Source organism: Chelonia mydas, chromosome 11 (genome assembly GCF_015237465.2).
Source record: "Chelonia mydas isolate rCheMyd1 chromosome 11, rCheMyd1.pri.v2, whole genome shotgun sequence".
NCBI lineage: Eukaryota > Metazoa > Chordata > Testudines > Cheloniidae > Chelonia > Chelonia mydas.
The window spans coordinates 35,931,327-35,943,465 of record NC_051251.2 but is presented as its reverse complement, the minus strand read 5'-3'; the positions used below and the strand labels follow the sequence as shown (position 1 = coordinate 35,943,465).

At 38.4% G+C, this 12,139-nt stretch overlaps 1 protein-coding gene across 1 annotated transcript in view; it reads right to left on the bottom strand.

Moving 5' to 3' along the window:
- The window catches only part of CSRNP3 (cysteine and serine rich nuclear protein 3), a 142,905-nt gene that overhangs the window by 75,167 nt on the left and 55,599 nt on the right, over positions 1-12,139 (bottom strand). Inside the window, exon 2 of the mRNA XM_043525382.1 lies at positions 10,558-10,728. The gene's annotated coding sequence lies outside the window, so the exon portion shown is untranslated. The remainder of the gene's footprint in view (positions 1-10,557; positions 10,729-12,139) is intronic.

Here is a 12,139-nt window from a genome sequence, read left to right as displayed (position 1 = left end):
TATTTAGCAGCTATATAAATACAGCATTCTAAGAATGCACACTCTAATTCATAAAATCTGGTTATGCTCTTCCTGCAAATATATTAAGAGAGACAGCAAAGATCAAAATTTTTATTATTTTGTAATACTTTAATATTTTAATGGTGCATCAGCTCAAAGATTTTAGTGTCCCCTCCACTCCTGTCTCTAGACAAAAGACACTAAATTAAATTTATTTGCTAGGTTTAATGGTGTACATAAAGTTAAAAACAACAACAATCAAAGTTAATTTAAAAATGTGTATGTCCATGGGGTGGGGGGTTTCCCCCCAAAACACAGAAACTTTATCACTGTGTTTGGTAAAATGTAGGTCACTTATTTGGTTTCCATAGTAACCATCGCTGAACTATAGCTCCATAGCTGACCATAGCCAATGGCTGCTTTCTTTGATAAACAGGTGAGATTACAAATAATACTGCTGTCTCACTTGAAACCAGAGAGCCAAAACAAGTGTTTTCCCATATCAAATGCAGATTCTGCACTACAACACTCTAAAAACGAGGACTACATTTTCAGAAGTCTTAAGTAATGTTAAGTGCTTCAGTTACTAGGTTCCCAGCATGATACACCCAAGGCCCAATTTTCAGAAGTTCTAAAAATCCACCAGTCAGCCTATATCTCAAGTTTGGGCACCCAAAATCCAAAGCATTCAGTAATAGAAGTAAACTTTGAAAACATGAATCTTAACTTCATATTAAGGATACTTTGATATGATCATTAAACTCTAAACATCTGATAAATGGGACTGGTTTTGTTCTGGAAAAGGGGCAATCGCACCACTAGATTTAGAACTGGTTGGCAATTTTTAAAATTGTTATTACATACTATTTCTCAATCAGCAGCAATACATTTATGCAGAGCAATCTGTTGCTGACACCAGATGAACACAATAGAAATTACTTAACTGCTTTGCAGGAAACAAGAGGACAACAGTATCAGGGAGAAAGTTACTTCATACAGCCTTTACACTAGCTTCCAGTATTTAGGATGAACACACTAACTGCTGTAGTGTTTCTCTTGTTACTTAAACTGGGTGGTGTATGAGCACATGTTCTGGGAGCAGTGGATTTACTAGAAGGTTACATCAGTTTGCACCCAATCCTTCCTCATGATTCTGCACAAAACCTCCGAAGTGAAAAAGAATGAGTCATCCTCAGTGCACAAAGGATTTTCGACATTCTTGGTGCATTAAATTTCTTTGATCTAAGAAACCTGGCCAACTGTCATTTAGTTCACTCACCCATCTCTCCTCCCTTCTCTCACTTACCAACCAGCCAACTTCCAAACCTTCTGCAGGCTGACATGTTTGCCAAGTGAGATCTGCCGCTCCCACCTCCTTGGTCTTACTGTGGAGAGGGGGCCACTGCTTGCCAACCTCCTCCTCTCTCCATGGGAGTGAGGGACTCTCTTCTCTTCTTCACACAACAGAGGTGACCCACACACTCAACAAGCTGTCTTCCCACCTTGCTATTGGCTTCTTCACTACATCTTCCCAGCATCTACTCTCTGCTCCTCCAGAAACTCCTCCTACACCCTTCTTCCTCTTGCTACCCCAAAAACTCACCTTGCTTTGCTATTGCCCCTCACTTCAAGAAACCCACTTATCTACCTCTTGATTGCCATGTTGCTAACACTTTGTCTGCCTCCAAATTGTCACCTGAGCTCTGAAATTGACTTGCTATATATGGCCTTGGGCAAATCACAATCTTACTCTGCTTTAATTTTTCATTTGTAACATAGGAATGATAATACCTCTGATACTCAAAATGAAGGTGCCTAAGAATCTCTAAGTATTATTATTACTTTACCAGAAAGCCATTCTGCAATTGTAATAAGGCTTCATTATTTTCCAGTATTTCCTTGTTCTATACTTTCTGGAAAATTAGTAGGTGTGGTTTGCAGTCGGTCATAAATAAAGATTCATATTTATACGGTGATTCTACAATTACAATACTGATTAATGAAAACTGCCCTGGTGTTTTTGCTCTATTCCTCTGATGAAATAACATGTTCCAAAAATATTTTATACCTCTTCGCAATACATTATTATTCTTTGCAGATCAAAAATCAAAATGGTTGTCATGGAAACTGCAAAAAGTAGAACAAGTCAGTCATGACATAGCAATAGTATAATGGAAACTGTCTGCTGGGAAATCACTTACTGGCCCAAGTTTTCATTTTGGAAATGCTTGGGTGAATTTAACCAGAAAGTCAAATAGTTCTCAAATCCAAAACACTGTAGTATTAATCACAAAATAATATCTGTTATTGTAATCTTATGGTTAGAGTCTGGGAGGTAAGCAGTAATATCCCCATATTTTACAGATGGGCTACATGTGGCACAGAAAAGCTAATTCCAAAATTTTTAAAACTAGCCTCTAATTTCGAGTGCCTCAGTTTTTGCATTATTAGCCTGAGAAACATAGGGCTGATTTTGTGGATGTTCAGTACCCACTACTCCCTACGTCTCTCAAGTCAGGCACTAAGAATGGAGGAAACCTAAATCAGAGACCACTTCTGAAAATTTTGGAATTAGACTTTCTGTGCCTCATCTGTGAAATGGAGATAATAATAGCATGCCTCACAGAAGTGTTCGGATGCTCAGTTCACTAGATAGGAGAAAATTGGGTGGTGTGACAGTGACTGATGAAAGTTTACGACAGTGGAAAGCCAGTTAGATTTCCCTAAACTTTCATTTCAATACTTTCTAACTTTTGGGATTTTGTAAGAGATGTAGCATTTTTTATGATTTTATGTATTTCTTTGTTGGTGGGATTCTGATCAGCTGGATTCCTTGAAACATACATTCATCCTTAACTTTTTGGTAGGAAATTGTTGTTTTTTATTTGGGTACATACATTTAGAATAGGATACTATCTGATACTCATATTCCCTATGCTTACAATCAGAATCATCATCAATATGACAATGTTTAAAGATTTCTAAAAGTAAATGACAAATTTTAAGGTGGCCCACGCTAAGTGTGTGTATGTAAAGCACAGACATACACAGAGCACCAAATCCTTTATGCTGATGGCATGTGAAGGTTCCGAAATCTAGGCTTTACATCACCTACTCCCCGACTCTCTATAGGAAGCACAGCAGAGTGGACTGTCTGGGGGCAGGAGGTAGCATAGTCAGTGCATGTGTTCTAATGATCCAGGTCCATTCCACCTTGCATAAATTACAGCAGCCATGTGGCCTGTGGCAGATATGAGTTCCGACCAGTCTCAGATGCCTGTGAGATTGCTGATAATTCTGATATAACAGAGAGTGAAATTCTGGTCCCAGTGAAATCAATAGAAAACTCCCATTAACTTCAGTGGTGTCAGGATTTCACCCCATTGTTTTTAGTGTTACAGTTTATGCTGCAAAAAATTATAAGCGCTTGAAGACAGAGCCTTACAATGGAATCGCCTTCTTAAATTAAAGATATTATCATTAAGATAGATTGCTACCTATTTTACTGTTTATTAATATACATTTATAATTACATTTATCTACAAAAATGTCCATTAAACATTTTAAAACCTGTGGAATGGAAGCTATCTGGATGCATCAGTAAAAGTTTAAATACCAGTTTGTCTCCTGGTCAGGTTAGTCCCATGTGGAAGAGGAAACTCAGGGGGACACAAATGCTCTGCAGAGCTTTTTTGGGGGAGCAGCTTTGGAGAGTACCCTCCTAATAATTTTACCCCCTCCTGACTCCTTGTTTAGCCAGAGGCTGATCCCTATGGGACATCCCCAGATGGATTTCTGTGGGGAAGAGGAAAGAAAGGGAAAGCATAGTGCAGAGCTGGCATTGTCCACTTCTAGGTCTCCCTCTCCCTTCAAGGTCATGAATTTTACTCGTTTGCTCACAACCAAAACACAGAAACAGAGGGGAGCATTTAGCTCTAATGAAGGCCAAATATCTGCTTTACTCAAACACTGCATTATCACAGTATCTAAATCAATCAACTAACCAAAAATATAATTACATCTTGAAATATGGTTTATTTTATTACTACTTTTATATACAACATTTACTTGAAATTAACAACCTGGTTAAAAACAGTCCCATTTTGCAGATCTCATAATTTTAAGATTCTTTAAAGACAGTTTTTTAATTTATTGCCACATATATAAGAGATATTGTATACATATACTTCTGTTGTTGGTGTTGGGATCTCTTATGATGTAAAAGCCCCTTTTTATATTTAATTTAAAACTTAACATTCACTGCCTCATTCTGCTTAGAATTTGGGATCTTATTCATTGAGATGGAGCCTTCTCCTCTGCTGGTTTAACTACTTAATTATTCTAGCTGTCAAATGAACAACTCATGAAGTAGGCTAAAAATGTCTGGGGATGTCCCAGAGTTCCATTGATTGCATTAAGTTCCACGAGTGTAATGCTTAAACTTCTATCCATAAGCCAAAAGTAACAAACTGGCACCCATTTACGAAGGTCAGATTGAACTTTGTTTTCAGCATATATACTACATGCTCAAATTATCAGAAAGCATCAGATTGCTTTATTTGCACGATGAATCTCAAAAACATGGGAGAGATACTAGTGCATTAGCTTCAAGATTTTGATTTTGTGATTTTTGTCAATGGTAGGTGTAAGTATTCCAGGTTTCCCACCCCTCTCCAGCCCAGTGGAATTCAAACACAGGTCTTAAAAATGTTTTACATTTGAAACACCAATAGAGTTTTAATGGTATCTATTTATTGAATTCACTGCAGTTTTACGCACGTAAAATTTCTCACAAATTATGTAAAGAGGCATACATATCTCCATTAGACACTGCCAGGCAAATGGAAAATAATTTGATTCTATTTGTAAGAATTTGGCAAATACGAAAATATTTAACATTTTACTTTCATTACAAGGAATGACTAAGTATAGATATGGATAACAAGAGTGCATAGCACAATGTTTTTTCTTTTCAGTGATGTTCTGTGTCTCAGCAATCCCCTTGGAGAACTGACTGATCTCCATATGTATTGATAAGAGTGAACTGAATTCCTATGAATTGTTTTGGATTTTTACGAATAGTACTCTGGCTGCAAATGGACAGTGGTAGTCTAAACTTCAGGGAATACAGGTACAGAACAAATATAATATTTCATAAAGCTAAGCCGAAGAGGAATGAATTTGAAAAGCAACAGTGGCCTCAGGGCTAGGTAAAAGCAAATGTGTCTCCCATCTCCTCAGAGTTGGAGCTATTGTTGTGGGTATAGTGTATGCTATGACAGTGAGGCAATATACAGAGACCTCCTCTGCATTCTACTAGTAGGGGCATAGGGGCTGGAACTAAGGGTGCTGGTGGTGCGGCAACATCCCCTGACTTGAAGTGATTTCCATCATATACAGGGTTTCAGTTTGGTTCAATGGCTCTCAGCACCCCCACTATACAAATAGTTCCAGCACTCCCTGAGTAGGGGACCCAGTTGTGAAACTCCCTCACTTGACTAATCTTTGTGAGTAATCCTATTGACCTCAATGTGGTATTCTCCTTACAATTGGAGATAGACAGTTAATTCTTTTTAATACTCACATTTTGAATGGCTGACTGCAAAGTAAAATTTACTGAGTGTAGGGAGCACAAAGCAGGAATCCTAAGCTCACTAGCATCTGACTGAAAAGAAAAATGTTCTTGTAGAATATTCAAAAAACCTGTTTCAGAAAATGTCCCAAACATTTTAATTTCTCACCTATGCTAGACTGACTATGACAGTCTCTTTCTAGAAACTATGGAATTAACAGAATTTGGGCAACAACTTTAACTAATCACAACTTTTTAGAAAGGAAAAGCTCAGCTTTCCTAAAACTACATACTGTGTGGAGAGCAGGGAACCAGTCAAAAGTTCTTCAAATATTTTAAAAGAATTTTTGCATTTTTACTTCCTTTTTAAAATAAAGTCTCTATTTTTCTCAGACTTGGGGTCTGATTCAACATTGCTTCGCACCTTGTGCAGTCATTCCTGCCTGTGAAAACTGAGTGCAAAGTGAGCATAAAATGCTACTATTTTGATTCTGTAGCATGTTACAGCCCCAAATGACTATGCAAGATGCTAACAGAGAACAAGGCTCATGTTCAAAACTTACTTATTCTCTTTTGCTTCACATCTCACATACCACGTACAGCAAGTCATGTAAGTATCACAACACTTAAACTGGTTGATTTACTTCATTGGTTTGTACTGTCTATTGCTGTAGCAGTCAGACACTTATTTCACAATTATTTTTTTTAAAAGGAAAATCTTACTAAGAAATTACCCACAATGAATCAAATTAACAAAGTACTGCCACTGCCTACAGAAATGTCAGTAAATAGGTTGCCATTCTGTCAGGAATGAAACAAACAAAAACCAAGAACCCAAGCCAAAAATAATATCAAAGCTAAACAATGACTGTATCTTTCATCGAGCCCTGAAGCCTGTTCACTAGATTCAAGCTCTGGCAGACTGTCAAGTAGAATGAATTCCAGACTGAGAAAACCCTGTTACTGGGCTTGCAGAGTTCAGATTCAGAGCTCCCAAGCAATCACTATGTGGTAATGAGGTTGAGGTGGTTCTCACAAATAACTAGGTCCCAAACCATTTTAATTTGTATAAATCTTCGATACCACTTTTAATTCAATGAGGAGCAAACAGAAAAGGTTGAATTTTCAAAAATACTTATCATTGGCCTAACTCTGCTCCCACTGAGGTTCGTGGTAAAACTCCACGCGGAGTCACATCAACTTTGAGTGCTTTTGAAAATCGGTCAAAGCCAGGGCAGAGGCTAGAGCAGAGGTTCTATATGTTCATAGGAAGTTGCTCCACTCTCACTTAGTTATTACTTCCAGGTGTATTTCAAAGGTTGCACTGAACAGCTTGACCTTGAAATTAACATGGTATTGACTGTTCCAAGGTCCATGCTCACCACCTCCTAGGCAGCCACAAATGTCTGCCAATAAAAAGTCCATGTATTACTATTATTAGTCATTTATATAAATTATACATAGAACCACAGAAGTATAGGACTGGAAGGGACTTCAATAGGTCATCTAAACCAGTCCCATGCACTCAAGGCAGAACGAAGTAATAACTAGACCAGTGGTTCTCAAACTTTTGTACTGGTGACCCCTTTCACATAGCAAGCCTCTGAGTGTGATCCCCCCATAAGAAATTAAAAACACTTTTAAATATATTTAACACCATTATAAATGCTGGAGGCAAAGCGGGGTTTGGGGTGGAGGCTGACAGCTTGTGTACCCCCATGTAATAACCTCACAACCCCCTGAGGTGTCCTGACCCCCAGTTTGAAAACCCCTGAACTAGACCATTCCTGACTGGTGTTTGTCTAAACTGTTCTTTAAAATCTCCAATGACAGATTCCACAACCTCCCTAGACAATTTGTTCCAGTACTTAACAACCCCAAGGTTTAACCTAAACCTCCCTTGCTGCAATTTAAGCCTATTGCTTCTTGTCCTGTCATCAGAGGTTAAGGAGAATAATTTTTTACTCTTCTCCTTTTATGTACTTAAACTGTTATGTCCCCCCTTAGTCTTCTCTTCTCCAGACTAAACAAGCCCATTTTTAAAATCTTTCCTCATAGGTCCGGTTTTCTAGACCTTTAATAGTTTTTGTTGCTCTCCTCCGGACTTTCTCCAATTTATCCACACCTTTCCTGAAATGTGGTGCCTAGAAGTGGACACAGTACTCAAACTGAAGCCTTATCAGCACAGAGTAGAGTGGAAGAATTACTTCTTCTTGTGTCTTGTTTACAATACTCCTGCTGATACATCCCAGAATTATGTTCACTTTTTTTGCAACAGTGTGACACTGACTCTTATTTAGCTTGTGATTCACTATGACCCCCAGATCCCTTTCTACAGTACTCCTTCCAAGACCGTCACTTCCGATTTGGCAATTGTTCCTTCCTAAGTGGTGTACTTTGCATTTGTCCTTATTGAATTTCATCCTATTTACTTCAGATTATTTCTCCAGTTTGTCCAGATCATTTTGAATTTTAATCCAATCCTCCAAAGCACTTGCAACCTCTCCCAGCTTGGTATCCTCCACAAACTTTATAAAAGTGTCCTCTCTATGCCACTGTCTAAATCAATGATGAATATATTGAACAGAACTGGACGCATGACCCATCCCTGCAGGATCCCTCTTAATATGCCCTTCCAGCTTGACTATGACTCACTGATAACTATTCCATGGGAACGGTTTTCCAACCAGTTATGCTTCCACCTTATAGTAGCTCAATTTAGGTTATATTTCCCTAGTTTGTTTATGACAAGGTACAGTAATGTGAAACAGTATCAAAAGCCTTACTAAAAAGTCAAGATACACATCTACTGCTTTCCACAAGGCTTGTTACCTTGTCAAAGAAAGAAAGTTACCAGGTTGGTTTGACATGATTTGTTCTTGACAAATCCATGTTGATTGTTACTTATCACCTTATTATCTTCTAGGTGCTTGTAAACTGATTGCTTGATTATTTGCTCCATTATCTTTTTGGGTGGTGAAGTTACGCTCACTGCTCTGTAATTCCACAGGTTGTCCTCATTCCCCTTTTTATAGAGGAGGGCAAACATTGTGCCCGTCCTCTAAAATCTCTCCTGTCTTCCATGAGTTTTCTAAGCTAATCGCTAATGGCTCAGATATCTCCTCAGGAAACTCCTTGAGTATTTTAGGATGTATTTCATCAGGCCCTACTGACTTGAAGACATCTGACTTGTCTAAGGGCTTGTCTACACTGGAAATTTGCAGCGCTGCAACTTTCTCACTTAGGGGTGGGAAAGAACACCTCCCTGAGCGCAGCAGTTTCAGGACGTAAAGCGCCAGTGCGGACAGCGCTCCCAGTGCTGTGAGCTGCGCTGCTTGTGGAGATGGTTTTTTTAGAGCGCTGGGAGAACTCTCTCCCAGCGCTGTGCCGCGACCACACAAGGCACGTTAAGAGCGCTGCAGTAGCAGCACTTTAGTGTTGCCAACGTAGACTAGCCCTAATTAATTTTTAACTTGTTGTTTCCCTATTTTAGCCTCATCTCCTACCTCATTTTCACTGGCGTTCACTATGTCCCATGCTACTAACCTGTTTGGTGAAAACTGAAACAAAAAAGTCATTTAGCACTTCTGCCATTTCTACATTTTCTGTTATTCCCCCCCGCCCCCCGAGTAACAGGCCTACCCTGTCCTTGGTCGTCTTCTTACTTCTAACACATTTGTAGAATGTTTTCTTGTTACCCTTTATGTCTCTAGCTAGTTTAATCTCATTTTCTGCCGTGGCCATTCTAATACTGTCCGTCCACGCTTGTGGGTTTTTTTTATATTCATTATTTGCAATTTGACCTGGTTTCCACTTTTTGCAGGACTCTCTTTTGAGTTTCAGATCATTGAAGATCTCCTGGTTAAGCCAGGGTGGTCTCTTGCCATACTTCCTATCTTTCCAAGCAGTGAAATAGTTTGCTCTTGTGTCTTTAATAATGTCTTTTTGAAAAACCACCCACTCTCTTGGACTGTTTTCCCCTTAAACTTGATTCCCATGGGATCTTACCTACCAACTCCCTGAGTTTGCTAATGTACGCCTTCCCGAATCCATTATCTTTATTCAGCTGTTTTCCTTCTTACCTTTCCTTAAAATCATGAACTCTGTCATTTTATGATCACTTTCACCTAAGCTGCCTTCCACTTTCAGATTCTGAAACATGATGAACGTGGTTGTGTGTGGCTTCAGGAGGCTCATGCAAGTTCAGCCTTTCATGCCTTTTCTACATTGAGAATAAATCCTAAGAAAAACAGCATTGTAAATTAACTTGTTCATGTTCATATTATGACAGGGTCACAAGTGGGATGTATGGGGGAAGGTTTCAAGAAACGTTCCCTTCCTTTTCATGCCTCATACAAGGACCTAACACAACTGCAATCAAAGGAGTGAAGACACTGCTTTCTTGGTTACCTCCTGTAGGTGCACTTTGTCCATAGGGGATGGAGGAGGGGCAGGAATCTCCATAAGCTTCCTGTGTAGTAGCCCACAGAGCTAGGAGCAGCCACACTACCAAAGAAGTTGGAGCAGCCTGCACTCACTCTTATGGACAGAATAGGCCAAATCCAGACATGGAGTAAGCAGGTGCACTGGACATCAGTTTTACTTTTAGATCTGTATATTTCAGTAATAGCCGATTTCTTCATACAAAAATGAACAAATAGAAATCTGTTCTTCAACATTGTTGGAAATCTTCAGAGGGGAAAAAGTCTATGTTGCATTCTCTCTAACAAGCAGAGAAGACATTATTATGTAATCTAATTTAACTTCTGAAGCTCAATTTCTAGTTGTTGAATAAATACCTAGCATTGGCAGGCTTGGGCAATTTTTTTGTCCTACTAACAAACATTTCAGTTGATAAACACAAAAAAATTACTTGAAACAAACATTGATATCATCAGTAAAAAATCATTTAAAAACAACAGCTGCATCCTTCTAAGCCGGTACATTGTTTCTTTTTGCACCTTACATATGACTTTAGTACTTACAGGTAAAATGATCAGAAGTAGATGGACTGACACTATCGGCACCATCAGCACTTTTACTGCTAGAAACTTCATCGTCTGATTCCTGTACAGAAGAGCAGGGTGAGAAGCCGTCAACTCCTTCAAACTTCCTCTTTAAAATTCCATTCATAGCTGCAATGCTGTCACATGTACCTGTAACAGGAACAGGAGCAATGAAGCATTTGAAATATTTGACCGCTGACTGCAATCAAAGTCTAAAATGCAAATTTTTTATGCAAGTTTTCAGACAAAACTTGGCTACTACATCCAGCTGAATGACAGCATACTGGGACTTGTTAAACTGACCAAAAGAAATTTTTAAAAATTTCATCTATCTCATGGACATCATTACTTAAATTCTGTACCCTCTTTAATGAAAGAATTTAATTCTATCAGCACAGTCAAAGGTCTAGAATTAAACTCTGGCACAGAAAAAAATAATCCATAATTCTTAACAAAGGGACAAATTCAGAGCTGGATTAAAGTGATGTAACCAAGCAGAAGTCAATATCTGAGTACTCTTTTACACCAGGTTTGAATTTGCCCAGTACACAGAAACATTAAATGAGGAATCAAGTACATTTATTCCAGACAATACATGATTTTTCATTATCAAGCACAAGTGGTCTTTCAGGCCCTGTGCATAAGATTTAAAAAGGCTGATTGAGATAATTTTCCTTAAGAAAATCCTAGGATTACTTTTTATATTTTATAAAAAGCAAAATATTTAGTACCTTGCCTATTGCTTTATTTACAAATGTGCCTTACAGTGGAATTCAGGTTTACTAATAACCACCAACAGTGGTCATTTTATGAAGTGGATCTAAAATGATTTCCCGTAAGTCATTAATTTCAGTATTGCAGATGTATTTACCCTTTTCCTACATTGATCAGTGGAAAATCAACTGTAAGTAGCAGATAAGAAGCAATCTCTTTGATGCTTTCAAAGTAGGAAAGAATTTCAGACGTTTGAGTGCCACTTGCTTGTACTGTAAAAAGAAAAGGAGTACTTGTGGCACCTTAGAGACTAACAAATTTATTTGAGCATAACAGCGAATTTATAACCCATCTGATTTGTCTTGTCATTAAAATTCTCTAGTAAAATTAATTCTGCCTTTGCAAGATGGAGGTTTTATATCTATGGACATGTCTGATTTGGGAAATTCTTTAGTTTGGATCGGGAATTAATGCAATATAACGCTAAAACCAAGGGATTTCCTAAACTGATCCTCATAACAGAAGTGCTTTATACACTTGCCTTACAGATTCCACTAAAGATGGACCTTTACAAATTATATGTGAATTATATACATGTGAACCTGTTTGTCATGGTTCTCCTTTCCCCTTTGTTGTTTAGGAAAGATCTGTTTTCTTCAAAGGGATTTCTCCAGGCTGGACAGATGTCCCACCTTGATTCAAAACCCAGATCTAATTCCTCCCTGGTCCAAGAGCAGGTTAGCAGAGACTGCAGAGAAAGCATTTCATGCTTACCCTTGGGACAGGGGATATAGCACCTTGCATCATTTTACAGTGACCTCTGCAGCAGATTTAAGAGCAACAGTAT